Source organism: Camelina sativa, chromosome 16 (genome assembly GCF_030686135.1).
Source record: "Camelina sativa cultivar CO46 ecotype springtype chromosome 16, ASM3068613v1".
Classification (NCBI taxonomy): domain Eukaryota; kingdom Viridiplantae; phylum Streptophyta; class Magnoliopsida; order Brassicales; family Brassicaceae; genus Camelina; species Camelina sativa.
The window spans coordinates 25,758,652-25,775,492 of NC_141895.1; the positions used below are offsets into that span (position 1 = coordinate 25,758,652).

At 41.7% G+C, this 16,841-nt stretch overlaps 2 pseudogenes across 1 annotated transcript; one reads left to right on the forward strand and one right to left on the reverse strand.

The window, feature by feature from the left end:
* The first annotated feature begins 1,216 nt into the window (after positions 1–1,216).
* LOC109129674 (precursor of CEP3 pseudogene) lies at positions 1,217–1,851 on the forward strand (annotated as a pseudogene). The gene has a single exon (XR_015583589.1). The product of XR_015583589.1 is annotated as a precursor of CEP3 pseudogene (transcript).
* Positions 1,852–5,347: 3,496 nt separating this feature from the next.
* LOC147925956 (small nucleolar RNA R71) lies at positions 5,348–5,444 on the reverse strand (annotated as a pseudogene).
* Between the last annotated feature and the right edge of the window lie 11,397 nt (positions 5,445–16,841).

A 16,841-nucleotide genomic window follows, 5' to 3' on the forward strand; every position in this document is an offset into this window, starting at 1 on the left:
ACAAACCCAGAAAAGCAAACCTTAAAAACTCTAAAAATTCCTAAAACAAGCATTGTTTCTCCTTATGAGTAGTCAGTGTATTTATAGGAAAATAGGAAACTAAACTGGGACAAACCAAATTAGAATAAAACAAATCAGAGAAAACCGGAGAACACCGGGGTTTGGTTCCAAAAATAACATTTGATCGACCATTGGTCGATCTCTTGGTCGATCGGTCAAGTCTGGGAAGTCTAGTCAAGTCCAACTCAGGTTGATCGACCAAATGATCGATTGCTCGGTTGATCGTGTGAAGTCTGGAGATCTGGTGAAGTCTGGCTCTGTTTGATCGACCAAATGGTCGATCGTTTTGTCCTGTGGCTCCAGTTTTCACTCTGGCTGTATATACGTTCACTCAAATAGGTATAAATCTTTACACGCACATCTGATTGGCCTGAAATCACCTCCGTTGCAAAGCTTACTGAATTTACAATAACTTAGATAAAGAACTCTAGAGCCAAATCCCAAGGCATGGTCTTCATAAGAGTCGATCTTTGAGGGACTGCAGACTGGTTCCGAATCATCAATCATCTTGTGTGCATCCAAATGTGTGTCTTCCATTATATTGCTAATTATTGACTTATTTGGCTCCAAAACATACTTTCCTTGTACATCTCTACACCAACATCTGAGATAACAAACTTGATGCAAAATGCAACCTAAACAACCTAAATGCTCATGAATATGCACAAAACAATAAAGAATTAAGCTCTAAAATTACATAAAAACACAAGATATCAATTTCTTGTACTTCAAATTTTTCAGCTGATTTGTTTGGTTTGAAATGGTTAAGCTCATAGGTTAAATTTACCAAAATTCTTTTATCACACATTTCAAAAAAGTTTTAATTTCGTAAATGATTACCTTATATATTACAAGGGGAAAAGTAACCTAAAACTCCAAAAAAATAGGATCCATAAGGGATATCCATGTATAGGAGAAAGGGCAACTACGTTTAAATCATGAAAGGTCAAGCTATATGAATTTTGAAAAATAAAATAATTATATACAATTAATTAATGCTTAATAGTTTTTTAATAAAAAAATAATACTTAATACTTGTAAAGCACACGGACTCTTTTAATCAAATATTTAATTTAACTCCTCAAGTGTTGCCCCCATGTGATGAAAATTTCATCCCTATAAATAGTCCAAATGGTCCAAGAGGTTTCATGCACCAACACATAATACATATTCGCCTTCGACTATATTCTATAATTTAAATTTTATTTTTCTAATTCTCGTCTCAGTTTATATATCAATGGCGAGAATTAATGTTTATCTTTTTGTAATTATCTTGCTTTTGACTATCAATATTGGTTCCATTGAAGGCCGAACACTCACCATGTCCACCGTAAAGACGGCCGGGGAACTCGGAGCTGATGGTACTGCGCTGCCATCGTCACCGGCTGAGCAACTTGAGTCACCCTCGAGCCACGGGGTTGATACCTTCAGACCCACGGCACCTGGACATAGCCCTGGTATTGGACATTCCGTACACAATTAACGAAGAGGAACATGGTTTATGTGACTACACATATTAATGTGCTTTTATTTATAATATTTTGCCCCTTACTGAATATAGGATTGGGCTGTGCTATCTTTTTCGTTTTTTTTTTTCTGAATATGGATTTTTTTTCCTATCATCAATATGTATTTACGTAATTTCTCTTCATATTCAGTTTCTTGCAAGTGTGATTCTGTGATTGTAATAATATTTAGTTGATTAAACTAAGTTTCTGTAATCCATCTTATTTTACAAGAAGCCTCTTTTTTTCTTAAAGAAATAAAATTGATCCTGTTTTTTTTTTCACCCTCAAATTTTCTAATTGAAAAGCCTATCTATTTATTTATGCATTTTTATAACGAGGTGGTGTCTCGTTGACTTGATCAACTGAATCTAACTCTAATTGCAAACCAATATCGAAATAGAAACAATATTATTTCCTTGTTAATTATGTCCTCAATCCGTACGTACTCAAATATATATCTTTACAATAATTTGGTATAATAATTTCATTCAACAGAATAACTGAACATCTTCTAATATATTGGATTCCACTTCCACTACTCTAGAATACCTTATGTCTCCCTTTCTTGATTTGACGAATACATTTACCTTATTTTGCATGGACGAAAACCTAAAAGTTTGTACTACGTACGTAATATTATGATACCTTTTAATTTGTTTGTAAGAGGTTTAGACGGATCGGAAGCGAATATTTGAGGAATAAGTAATCTATACAAAGTAAAAGAAGGATCTACATGATTAAGAAGAGAAGGAAAAAGACAATAAAGAATACTGCAAGATGCATTATTATTAACAATATATAGAAGATTTATAAAATACTAATGTACAGTTCCTATACACAAACTTAAGACAACGAATAATTGAGAAAAGCTCGCAAATTCGCATTATAAGTTGTTTTTTCTATTTTCGACAATGTCAATGCGCCATAAGAAGTATTAACCATAAAAGATAATTGGTATTTTATGGTGAAATTTAATCCATTTGCATTCTAATGGAGTTATATATATTCGTGATGGGCTTTGGAGATGTTTCAGATGATTAATATCATAGAGGAAATTATTGTTTCATCAGAAACGGGTAGGTCCATTGCTATGGATGAACTTGACTCAATCCTCATCTGATCGAGATTGGATTTCATTCTTTGGTTTCCGTGTGCCCGGAAGCCAGTGCCATGTCTAAACTTATACATGGAGGCTTATCGCAAATTGTTATACATGTAAAATTTTTTACTTAAAAGCGTTTTCAACCAAGATTTTATTTGGTTGGAAAGATTTTTAAGTATTTAAAACATACGTTATGGCAACAACCATGAATGAGAAGACAATGATTTTTTCCGAATGATCATATAGAATCTTGGCCGGAATCATCAAATTATTTGATTTCAAGAAGACACAAGACCTGGAAACATCTCCAACAACAATAAAATTACATTTTCTAAGTGAAGTAATGCTAATTAGTAGTGGCTAAGAGTTTCAAAACGGAAATATTCTGGTTTTAACGATCTTCAAAAATCGAACTAGTGTTTGACAAAAAAAAACAAAAATCGAACTAGTTTACGAAATTTAGTGTAGTTACAAGTTATTTTTTGTATGTTAAATTAAGAAAACAAAAAATTGAGTGGAACAAGTATGATTTGAAAAAACATTGTGTAGTTTATGGATGTTATTCGGAGAAATTAGTATATTTTGTGTGTTGTAGTCATCTACATAATAAGTTAATAATTAATGTTATGTGTGTTTTTTTTAATTAGCGAAGTGATCTTCCAATAAATGTAGATTTAGTAAAATGGACAGAAAATAGAGGGACCAAATCGAGGGTTGATATGTTACAGTTTTGACTCACTTTAACCCTGTTTATTTGATAGTTTTGTAGTTGTTTGAGTCCTTTTCAGGTTATAATACGAGGCTAGAAAGCTAAAAGCAAGGATTGGAACAGCAGGAGCAATCGGAGCAGAAAGGAGTTGAATTGGAGCAGAAAAGCTGATTTTAGACCCAGGAGCACATGCTCTCGATTTCCAAGCACATGCTCCCAACTCTACGGATTCATGATGACACGTGGCAAGCATCTAGGCGCCGATTCCCTGCCTAATTCCCCTTATTTTGGGCGATCCTTTGTGAGAGAAAGAGAGAAGATATCGATTTTTAATAGGAAGATTTGAATTTGGATTCTTTCCTTATTTTTCTCCACTTGTATGCTATTTAACCTAGGGTTTTTAGGGGACAGAATATACTCTTTTCTGGAGGATTTTGAGCGACGTTTTGTGAGGGAGAGGAAGAGCGGCTACCTTGTGAAGCATTCTCTCAACCCTTTTTATTTTTATGCTATTGAATTTCTCATCTATGTTGGCTATTCAATTCTCTATGTCTGAATAGTTTTCTTTGCTAGATTAGGGGGTTTCAAAGGGGTTTCATGGGTTAGCAACATAACACAAATAGGGCTTTATATAATCGATTGTCTTCACTATTGTTAGACTTAATGCTTAGGTTGATTTGATCACCCAATCTATGATTCTAGGTTTATCTATTCATCAAAAGTGTAATAGGTTGCTAGAAAAGACATTAGTGGGCAAATTATCCTAGACCTGTGAAAGTTGATGTGTAGGTGATTTGTGAACTTATCATTCCTGTTCTTTAATGCTTGTCTGCGATTCTGGGCTCAAACGACAGTTTAGGGTTTATGGACCGCCGAGCATGTGCTCCGGATGTCTGAGCACGTGCTCCGCGTTTCCGCACAGAATCGATCAGATAGAGTTATTGATGCCACGACAGTGGATCAGTTTATATTTATGTTTGAGTTCTAGACTGGTACTTAATCTATGCCCTGAATAGTTGTTTAGTTGCTATCTCTGAAACTCCCGAGAATCACCCCTGATCTAGTGTTTTGTTTATTGCCTTTTTATACCGTTTTTAATCGCTTAATTGTTACCAAAAACCAACTTTGAATTTTCTTAGCTTGAAATTGAACCAATAGAACCATAGAGTAAAACTTGGTCTTCGTGGGATTCGACCCCTAAGTACTACTTCTTTGCTGTGCACTTGCAGTAGGAAAATAGGGTTTAAAACTCTGTGTATCAAGTTTTTGGCGTCGTTGCCGGGGACCAAAATTTTACCTTTGGTTTTCGGCGAAATTACTAGACTAAGACCTTACTGATTTGTCTTTCTGCTTCTTCTTTGCGTGTGTTTCAGGTGCATGTCAAGAAGATCTACAAGAAGAAACAACACCGAAGAACTAGTTGCCTTGTCAGCCGCAGAGCTCTCTTTGGCAGAAAGAACAAACCGCAAGAACAGAAAGTTTCAATCCGTCAACATGGATGACAACAGAAACAATGAGGATATGGCTGCCGAGTTGCAGCAACTTCGACAACAGTTGGGGCAGTTGCTCCGTGCTCAACATGAGAGAGCCGCGCCGCCGCAACCGTCCATTGGGGACAAGGATAACCCGCATGTGTCCTACACCAACCGAGCGGTGATTGTTCCTCCTACCAACCCGAACCAAGAATTTGAGATCAAGCCACAGATGATCTCTCTAGTGAAGCAGCACCTATTTCACGGTCTCCCAGCTGAGATTCCGATGGACCACATCGAGAATTTTGAGGAGATATGTAGCACCACTGGTTCAAATGGGATACCGCCAGGCTTCCTGAAGTGCAAGCTCTTTCCTTTCTCTCTTGCGGATAGAGCTTCACGTTGGCTGAAGTCATTGCCACCTGGGTCTCTGACATCATGGGAACAGTGTAGGTCTGCGTTTCTGGACCATTTCTACACCAAGGCTAAGACCGCTGCCCTCAGGAACAAGATTTCATCGTTCCAACAGCACACTGGAGAAGCCTTCTGCGAGGCTTGGGAGAGGTACAAAGAGAGTGTCCGCACCATGGATTCATTGATGAACAGATTCTAGGCATTTTTTATGATGGAGTTAACTGGGACTACAGAAACGTTCTCAACTCGGCCAGCAATGGGGATTTTATGACAAAGTCTAAGGAAGGAGCATATCAGTTGATTGAGAACCTAGCTGCAAGCTCCAGCAACAAGGCCCCTGAGTATGACAGGTCCGTGAAGGTCAACAGTGTTGATACGCAAAAGATTGATGAGTTGACAGCCAAGGTGAACCTTCTTCTGAAGGGGAGCCAGAAAACTGTCCATTTTGTCGATGAGACCGGAGACATGCCGCTAGCTCAGGAGATTTGTGATGGAGAGGATGAAACAATGGAGGTTAATTATGTGAGTGGGCAAGGTTTTGTGCAGAACAGGGGTTTCAACCCGAACTACAGAAGCCATCCGAATTTGTCCTACAGAAGCACCAACGTGGAGAATCCTCAGGGTCAGGTGTATCCGCAGCAAGGAGCTCAGAATCAGATGAGTTATCAGAAAACCTTCTCAAACAACTTCCAAGGCAAACAGTTTGTGCCCACTCAAAACCGTTTCCAAGGGGGGAACCAGCAGGCATATACAAGCGCTCAGCAAGCACTGCCTTACACCAACCAGCAGTTGGGGCCTTCATCTGCTAGCAGCTCTCAGGATGAGCTGAAAAACATGATGCAACAACTCTTGGTGAATCAACAAAAAGCTTTAGTGGAAATCAACACTAAGGTCGATACCATGTACAATGACCTTAATGGGAAGTATGAGGCAGTAATGTCACATGTGAAGAAGCTTGATGTTCAGGTTGCACAGACTGCTGAAGCCGTGAAAAGAACTCCTGGGACTCTGCCCGGAAAAGGGGAAGCAAACCCGCGGAACGAGTATGTAAATGCGATTGAGCTAAGGGGAGGAAAGAATTTACCCCCTAGAGAAGCACCATCCGCTAGGATTGACAAGGGCAAGGGTATTGCTGAAGAATACCTTCCTCAACATGCTGCTGAGACTCCACCGTCGAGTCAAAAAGAAGCCGAAGCATCCGGCGAGCATGTGCTCCCATCCAGCGAGCACGTGCTCCCGACTCCCGATCAGACTGTTCCTACTGAGGTACCTCCTGCACGCGTGTACACCCCTAGGGTTCCTTACCCTGTTCCTCCTAAGAAATCTCGCAAGGATTTGGAGGATGCAAAGTGCAAGGAGATGTTGAGAGAATTGACGGTAAAACTACCCCTAGCTGATGTTGTTCAGATGATACCTGTTTTGAAGAGATATGTGAAAGGGTTAGTTTCTGGGAGAGTGTCAGAGGAAGAGAACGTGATGATGGTTTCAAGAGAGTGCAGTGCTGTGCTGCAAAACAAGGTGCTAAAGAAGAGAGATGATCCACGGCGATTTGTCTTATCCGTGAGAATCGGTAAAACGATTTTTGCAAACTCCCTCTGTGATCTAGGTTTCAGTGTGAACCTTATGCCATATTCAGTGGCTAAAAGGCTGGGATACACGAAGTTCAAGTCTACACGGATTTCGTTAGTATTCGCGGATAGATCCACCAAGCGCCCCATAGGAGTGTTGGAGGATTTACATGTCCAGATAGGGGACACGCTTATACCAGCAGACTTTGTGGTTCTGGAACTTGAAGAAGAACCACGTGACCCCCTGATCTTAGGTAGATCATTCTTATGCACAGCTGGTGCGATTATAGATGTGCAAGGGGGAGCGATCGATCTCCAGCTGGGGGATATGATCGCAAGGTTTGAGATGAATAAGCTGCTCAAGAAACCTATGATTGATGGTCAGACTTTTGTGGTTGATGATGGTTCAGAGGTTGCACATGAGGTTACCGATGAAGTTCTCACTCTCAACCCGTTGGAGGTTGTCTTGACAAAGGCAGAGGGTAAGTATGGATTCTTGAATGAGGAAGCTGATGGTTTTACACGCATTTTGGATGCAGGTACACGGTTCCAGCAACTGGTAGCTTACGCCAGCCTAGACGATGAGAACCAATCAGGGGAGGAATCCGCCGAGGGAGCACCTGCTCCGGATTCCGGAGCACATGCTCCGGTGAAGTCAGCGGACGGTCCTTGGAGCGAGTTAAGAGCTTCAAAGGTAGAGCTAAAACCACTTCCAGCCGGGCTAAGGTACGCGTTCCTAGGTCCTAACTCTACATACCCCGTGATAGTGAATTCTGAACTAAACAATGTAGAGACCGCTTTGCTCCTTTGTGAACTTAGAAAGTATAGAAATGCTCTAGGGTATTCAATAGATGACATCCCAGGAATCTCACCAGAACTTTGCATGCATAGGATACATCTAGAAGATGAATCAATGACTTCGGTAGAACATCAGAGGAGGTTGAACCCGAATCTAAAGGATGTTGTTAAGAAAGAGATAATGAAACTTCTAGATGCGGGTGTAATTTATGCTATTTCTGATAGTTCCTGGATTAGTCCAGTTCATGTAGTCCCTAAGAAAGGTGGAATTACAGTGGTTAAGAATGATAAGGATGAGTTGATTTCTACTAGGACAGTTACGGGACATCGCATGTGCATAGACTATAGAAAACTTAATGCTGCGACCCGTAAGGATCATTTTCCTTTGCCTTTTATTGATCAAATGCTTGAGAGATTGGCTAACCATCCTTATTACTGCTTCTTAGATGGCTATTCAGGTTTCTTTCAGATCCCAATCCATCCCGACGATCAAGAGAAGACCACATTCACATGTCCTTACGGCACCTTTGCTTACCGCAGAATGCCGTTTGGCTTGTGCAATACACCAGCGACCTTCCAACGATGCATGATGTCCATTTTCACTGACCTGATTGAGGATATAATGGAAGTTTTCATGGACGATTTCTCCGTCTATGGGAGCTCCTTTTCTGTTTGTTTGTCTAATTTTTTGCAGGGTGTTGCAGCGGTGTGAAGACAAACATCTGGTGCTGAATTGGGAGAAATGCCACTTCATGGTCAGAGATGGGATAGTGCTGGGACACAAGATTTCTGAAAAGGGGATTGAGGTTGACAAAGCCAAGGTTGAGGTGATGATGAGTTTACAACCGCCTAATTCGGTAAAAGGAATCCGCAGTTTCCTTGGCCACGCCGGTTTCTACAGACGGTTCATTAAGGATTTCTCCAAGATAGCAAGACCACTTACCCAGCTGTTATGTAAGGAAGTGAAGTTTGATTTCGATTCTGCTTGCTTGGAGGCCTTTCACACGATCAAAGGAGCTTTGGTTAGCGCTTCGATTGTACAACCGCCAGATTGGGACCTTCCCTTTGAGGTCATGACTGATGCAAGTGATTATGCCGTGGGAGCGGTTCTGGGACAGAGAAAAGACAAGAAGCTGCACGTGATATACTATGCCAGCCGCACCTTGGATGAGGCTCAGTGCAAGTACGCTACAACCGAGAAAGAACTTTTAGCGGTTGTGTTTGCTTTTGAGAAGTTTCGATCATACCTTGTTGGTTCCAAAGTGGTTGTTCACACTGATCATGCAGCATTGAGGTATCTACTGACCAAGAAGGATGCAAAACCAAGACTACTCCGTTGGATTTTGTTGCTTCAAGAGTTTGACTTGGAGATTAAAGACAAGAAGAGTATTGAGAACGGAGTTGCAGATCACTTGTTAAGAATGAGGAATGAAGAAGAGCTACCCTTGGATGATAGCCTTCCTGAAGAACATGTTTACTCGATTGGCATCTTTGATCCCGCCGAGCACATGCTCCACCTGGGAGCACACGCTCCGAAAACCCCATGCAAGGCAATCGATACCAACAAACAGCCGAGTTTTCCTTGGTTTGGAGAGTATGCAAACTACCTAGCAGCAGAGAAAGAACCCACTGAGTTTGTGGGGAACAAGAAGAAGAAGTTCCTAAAAGACATAAAGCGGTATTTTTGGGATGAGCCTTACCTCTATAGGCATTGCTCGGATGGTGTTTTCAGGAGGTGTGTGACTGAGGAGGAGGTTCCTGGAGTCTTGTTTCATTGCCATAGCTCACCCTATGCTGGACACTTCGCTACTTTCAAAACCGTGTCCAAAGCTCTTCAAGCGGGTTATTGGTGGCCTACCATGTTCAGAGATGCGCAGCGGTTTGTGTCTACTTGCGACACATGTCAAAGACAAGGGAACATCAGCAGGAGGAGTGAAATGCCTCAGAATTTCATCTTGGAGGTTGAGGTATTTGATGTTTGGGGAATTGACTTCATGGGACCTTTCCCGAACTCATTCGGCAATGAGTACATATTGGTGGCTGTCGATTACGTGTCCAAATGGGTAGAAGCTTTGGCCAGCCCCAATAATGATGCAAAGACCGTGCTCAAGATGTTGAAGTCGGTTATTTTCCCACGGTTTGGAGTCCACGGTAGTCATTAGCGATGGTGGATCGCATTTCATTAACAAGGTCTTTGAGAGTCTTCTCAAGAAGAATGGAGTGAGGCACCAACCACCCACAAACAAGCGGCCAAGTTGAGATCTCTAACCGGGAGATCAAGAGCATTTTGCAAAAAACAGTGAACACAACAAGGAAGGATTGGTCTCTGAAGCTAGATGAGGCTCTATGGGCTTATAGAACCGCCTACAAAACACCCCTGGGGACTACACCGTTTCACTTGGTGTATGGTAAGGCGTGCCACCTTCCAGTTGAGCTAGAGTACAAGGCTGCTTGGGCAGTGAAAATGCTGAACTTTGACACTAAGAGCGCCCATGAAAGGAGGAAGATGCAACTGCATGAGCTAGAGGAGATTAGGTACTTCGCCTATGAAAACTCAAAACTCTACAAGGAGCGTACCAAAGCCTACCATGACAAGCGGATCCTCACTAGGACCTTTGCTCCTAATGATCAAGTCTTGTTGTTCAACTCTAGGCTGAAACTGTTTCCCGGAAAGCTAAGATCACGATGGTCCGGACCCTTCACCATCAAGGAGATTAGACCATATGGGGCTGTTGTGTTGCTGGACACAAAAGGAGGAGAATTTGTGGTGAATGGACAGAGGCTGAAACCATATCTTGCCGCCTCTGAGCACGCAAGGGGTGAAACCTTCGCCCTAGGCGACCCTCCTATTGCCTAAGGAGCTTTCGAGTCAAGCTAATGACTTAAAACAAGCGCTGGGTGGGAGGCAACCCACCAGATATATATTGCTGAGTTTTTCTTTTTCTGTTTCTTTTTAGGATTTGTTTCTTCTCTTTTTGGTTTCAGGAATGTTGAAAAAAAAAAAATGCGGAGCACATGCTCGCAGGACGCGAGCAACCCGGTGAACATGCTCGGCGAACTGAGAAAAAAGGGGAAGATGCGGAGCACATGCTCGGCGGACGCGAGCAACCAGATGCACATGCTCGGCAAACTGAAAACAAAAGAAGAAACAGAGAAGAGCGATTGGGCCAGGTAAGTTAATGAATTTCAGGCCCAGGCCCAGGTAACCCACCAAATCACAAACCCTTCTCTCTTTTCTTCTTTCTTTTTTTTCTTCTCTCCTTCTCCTCGTCGCCGTCGAAGCTCTCTTTCTCTCCCATTGCTAACTCTTTCAAAACTAGACCGATTTTAGTGATTTTTGAGACTAGATTGCTTCATTATCCACCACAATCCTCAATCTCTAGTCCATTTAAGCACACACTCGAGGTACAGATGGCCCCTAGACGCTCTACCTCAGGAAGAAAGAGCACAACAAAGAGACCGACCGACGATTCACAATCATTCCCGTGGCCACGGTGCGAGGGAGAACCGTTCAACTTGAACGATGACTTGTTACCCGCCGAATCTGACACGGTTTGGGATCAGAGGGACGCCAACCAATACAACAAGCTGCTGTCCGTAAAGATCGAGCCCACCCGCACTCTTTGTGATGACACGCTCAAGATGCTCGGCTTGCACGACCAAGTCTACCAGATATTGTGCCAAGCGCGTGTTGGGATCTTTACCACTTGGGAGGGAGACTTATACCCTGACTTGGTCCGCCAGTGCCTCGCCTCCGCCACACTCACACACGCTGACCCCAAGAAGAAATCCATCGCCGGCGCCACATTCTCTTTTAAGGCTGGCGGGCGCCGTTACGAATTGCCCCTGCATGATTTCGGCCTCCATTACGGGTTCTATCTCGAGGACGAGAACATGAGCTTCCCGAGGAAGTTCCCACAGGCAGCCACCTTTTGGAGCTTGATAGCTTCGGGGCCCTACCGCTCCAACAAGGCCAGCCAGACGAGCATCTCGCATCCCGCAGTCAGGATCGCCTCCCGCGTCTTCAGCAACCTCGTCTTCAACCGTGACATCGGGAACAAGGTCCACCACGACAATTTGCTGATGTTGTACTTGGGGTGCAGCTTTTTGACACCCGCGGAACCCGAAGCACATGCTCTGTTTCCTGGCGCACCTGCTCCATCTGACGTGCGGTGCAACATGGCTATGCACTTTGCTGAGACGATCTGTGCTGCTAAGCACAAGACTTCTGGCCGTACCGAGAGGATTGGCAGCCTTCTCACTCATCTTTTTGAGAACATGCGGATCGATCTGACGAGGTATTCTCGTGTAGAGCAGAGGGAGCGCATTGACATACAGCATCTGGTCCACTCCCGAGTCATCCAGTTAGCCAACCCCTTCTACACATACCGGTACGGTGGCCCTGACGGTAATCAGGGGAGCATTCGCCTCCCAGCTCCGGAGCTTACGCAGCTAGCCACGGTGGATGATCTGCGTTTCTCCCGTGCCCCACTGCTTCTGGGAGATGTTCCTCCTCCACCTACCCAGTCTGATCCGCCACCAGCGGACTTTGCTAGCTCATCCCACCACCGCGAGGACAGCGTTCCACCATTCACATCATCCGATCCTCAGGGTGAGTTTGATCTCCCACCGATATCTGATGAGCCCGATACCGCTGAATACAGGAGATGGATGGTCGAGTCGCAGCAGAAGAACAACAGCTTGATGCGGAGGATCCTGACGACACTATCTCGCGGTTGCTGCCACCACACCACCACCGCCGCAGACCCAAGCCCACCGGTGAGACCACCACGTCGAAGGCGCCACCTTGCCCGTTCAGAGAGCGAGAGCCCAGACGATTCCGACGCCTGAGCACGGTTACACACACCATCATTGTCCTATCCGCCTTGTTTTCTTTTCATTTTTTGTTGTTATCTTTATTTTTCTTCTTGTCTAGGTCTCTCTTTGGCTTATTTTCACACCGGAGACGGTGTGAAGTAAGTCCGGGGGAGGGTCACCTATGACCTTTGTTTTCTTTATTTTTCTTTTTATTGAGTCAGTTTGTCATGTGAGTCGAACCAAAACTTGTGGGAATTAGGACCGAAATCTGTGATGTTTTTAACCATTTGTGAGTTTGACCGTTTCCTAGTGACTATTTTTGCAGAACTAAGAGTACAGAGACGAGCTAATACCTCTTCACATTCGGACCCTTCTCCTGGCCAGAAAAGCTTCATCCCATTAAGGTTTCACCGGAAAGACTTAGACTCTACTTTATTGGAACCTAATCGGATTTAAATTCTTCTCGTTTTGGGCATTAGGATAGGGAACGTGTCACATATTCAGGACTTCTTATTCATTTTGCCAATCTTGCTGATCCTGAATAGCTAGCTCATTTTAAGTTAGTACCCACCCCGAGCCTAACCTCCTTTCAAACCACTTGCACTTGTATTTTTGTTTTCTCATTCTGTGCAGCTATGTGCAAAACGGTCAGGGAGAGCAGGACTGACACAATCTCTAACTCGCTCTTGCTGGAGAACCAAAGAGGAAAAAGCCGGACGGACAGAGCACGTGCTCCAACCCAGCGAGCACCTGCTCCGAAATTATATACATCCGAGTCCGCGAGTTGTTTTGAGCAGAGAGAGAGCCTAGGATACGGTCCGCATGCTCCAGGGGCAATATCAGAAGAAGATCCCCCATCATCCTTCAATTTCTAATCTAAAAAAAAAAAAAAAAAAAAAAAAAAAAAAAAACGATTAAGGATGATGGAAAGGGACCAGAGCTAGTGTTACACACCCCCGAGCATGCGTTGTAACCTGAGGAGAAAAGAGAGGCTGAGTTTGAGAAGATAAGAAGAGGAGAGCGATTAGAGGTTGTGGACATCAATGAGTCCACTCTCTCTTACCATTTTGTGCGATATCCTGCATCTCTTTCGAAGTAATGGTAACCCCTAAACACTCTATAGCTCCACCATTAAAACAGCCTTTTATCTACCAAGCCTCGATTTCACTAGCTTAATGCCCTTAATGAGAAGCTCACGCCAATTTTAACTGAATGTAAAGAGTCTTTGTCTGGAAAGTGATCTTTTCCTGGGTTTGATTGCCAATTATGGTTCTGGTTTTGGAGATGTTTGCTGGAGAAGTTTTTGGTATAGCTTGTTCTAACACATGTGGTATGCAGGTCATGGTCTACTCACGGTTTCTAAGATTTTTGCGAGTTCCCACCTTGGCTCTCTTGGTGCTTGGTTTGAGTTTGTTTGAGGACAAACAAAGATCTAAGTCCGGGGGAGTTGATATGTTACGGTTTTGACTCACTTTGACCCTGTTTATTTGATAGTTTTGTAGTTGTTTGAGTCCTTTTCAGGTTATAATACGAGGCTAGGAAGCTAAAAGCAAGGATTGGAACAGTAGGAGCAATCAGAGCAGAAAGGAGTTGAATTGGAGCAGAAAAGCTGATTTTAGACCCAGGAGCACATGCTCTCGATTTCCGAGCACATGCTCCCAACTCTACGGATTCATGACGACATGTGGCAAGCATCTAGGCGCCGATTCCCTGCCTAATTCCCCTTATTTTGGGCGATCCTTTGTGAGAGAAAGAGAGAGGATATCGATTTTTAATAGGAAGATTTGAATTTGGATTCTTTCCTTATTTTTCTCCACTTGTATGCTATTTAACCTAGGGTTTTTAGGGGACAGAATATACTCTTTTCTGGAGGATTTTGAGCGACGTTTTGTGAGGGAGAGGAAGAGCGGCTACCTTGTGAAGCATTCTCTGAACCCTTTTTATTTTTATGCTATTGAATTTCTCATCTATGTTGGCTATTCAATTCTCTATGTCTGAGTAGTTTTCTTTGCTAGATTAGGGGGTTTCAAAGGGGTTTCATGGGTTAGCAACAGAACACAAATAGGGCTTTATATAATCGATTGTCTTCACTATTGTTAGACTTAATGCTTAGGTTGATTTGATCACCCAATCTATGATTCTAGGTTTATCTATTCATCAAAAGTGTAATAGGTTGCTAGAAAAGACATTAGTGGGCAAATTATTCTAGACCTGCGAAAGTTGATGTGTAGGTGATTTGTGAACTTATCATTCCTGTTCTTTAATGCTTGTCTGTGATTCTGGGCTCAAACGACAGTTTAGGGTTTATGGACCGCCGAGCATGTGCTCCGGATGTCTGAGCACGTGCTCCGCGTTTCCGCACAGAATCGATCAGATAGAGTTATTGATGCCACGACAGTGGATCAGTTTATATTTATGTTTGAGTTCTAGACTGGTACTTAATCTATGCCCTGAATAGTTGTTTAGTTGTTATCTCTGAAATTCCCGAGAATCACCCCTGATCTAGTGTTTTGTTTATTGCCTTTTTATACCGTTTTTAATCGCTTAATTGTTACCAAAAACCAACTTTGAATTGTCTTAGCTTGAAATTGAACCAATAGAATCATAGAGTAAAACTTGGTCTTCGTGGGATTCGACCCCTAAGTACTACTTCTTTGCTGTGCACTTGCAGTAGGAAAATAGGGTTTAAAACTCTGTGTATCAAGGGTCTCGATCGGGAACTTTACAAGATCATAGAGATTTTAGTGAATTACATGAAAGTGTGTCTAGAGTCCTTTTGTTTATTATAGAAATGCTCAACTTGAGCTTGAAATGGTAGGTAAGCTATACATGCGGCAATTCTATATACATTTGTAAAAGCTAACCGTACACAAAGAAACCAAATATCATGGGATTTCTTTATTAATTGAATGGTCTTGGACCAAAAAGCGTTAAGTACAATGATAAATAAAACATAAAGTAATTTCAGATGGTGAGTGAGATTCGAATAGTGCTTAAAAGATTCTCAGTCTAGCAGCTAAAATTATTTCGTAGGCTTCAACAACCAGTAGGAGGATTATATATTAGCATCGTGTTCGTTTCATTTATTAATTAGTAGTACTCCTTTTTTCTTGTTTGATGCTTGTTCAATAGTCGTAGTACTAGTACGCTTAACTAAAATATTATGTGGCCGGCTAAAAGAAAGGACATAATCATGTCAGTAACCCTTTGCGTTCATTTCGTATATTACTTCATTTATATCATTTTTTCTCCTTCTTTTTCTTATATATCTTCCTCAACATACTTCAAGATTCTTGAATTTAGGTTAAACTAATCGTCGTAATTTTTAGTTCTAAAAGTAAAGTTGTCAATCATTCATGTGGTGCGAATACAACGTGGTATGGATAAAATTATTAATAGTTACATTGTTTATGAAGTCGTTCACCGTGTTTCAAACTATGCGTAAAGGTAAAGGAATCTGTGTCCTATTTCTATGTGTCGCTGAAAATTAGTTTGGCTAGCTTTGAATGGTAATTTAGTAAAGCTAGTACTGCTGCAGTAATACTAAAAGATTTCCGAAGATAGCTTTTCTGATATCAAAATAGAAGCTTTTCTCTTAACTACTATTTCGTATCGTTTAAACTATTTTAATTACTACCATTTTCATTTGACTGTTTAAAATTTTATACCATTTTGTCATGAGATAAAAAAATTTATTTGTAATGAAAAGAAAAATCATATATAGATGAAAAATATAAAGAAGAGATTGAAGGTTAAAAGGAATAACATTGTACTAAAAGAACATTTTATTCTTCTCTCGAGACTTGCCACTTGTGAATTGGGGGTATGTAAGAACTAAAGAACGACATTAACACCCCAAAGAGAAGAAGAGCCACTTTCTTTCTAGTTTTGCAACATACAGTGATTGAAATCGAACTTGGAGAACTCGAATGCTAGTCTTCAAACATGATATGATGAATTCTTTCAACTATGGCACTACCGTAGATTAGTTTATGTTGCAACATATTTCGACGACCTAAATGTCATAATCGATCACTTTGAGCCAAAATCGGTTTAACGAAGTAATTTTCAACATCAAATTTAATATACACAACATTTGTATATATGACTATTAGTCAATACAAAGTCTTATATCAATATTGTATTCTGTACTACATATTTCAATTTATTTGATAAATGGGTCAAACATATTCCACAATACACACTCCAATATTAAATGATGAAATCGTACTTTGTACTTAAAAGTGCTTTTGAATATAAAAAACTCAACGGTGGCAAATGCACAAAACAGCCTTGCAAATCAAATATAATTTGGTGGCGCATGAGATTATCTAACACCAAATATCATATATGGCCTCCTCTCATTTACAGTAGCCAACTAATTTTTTTTTA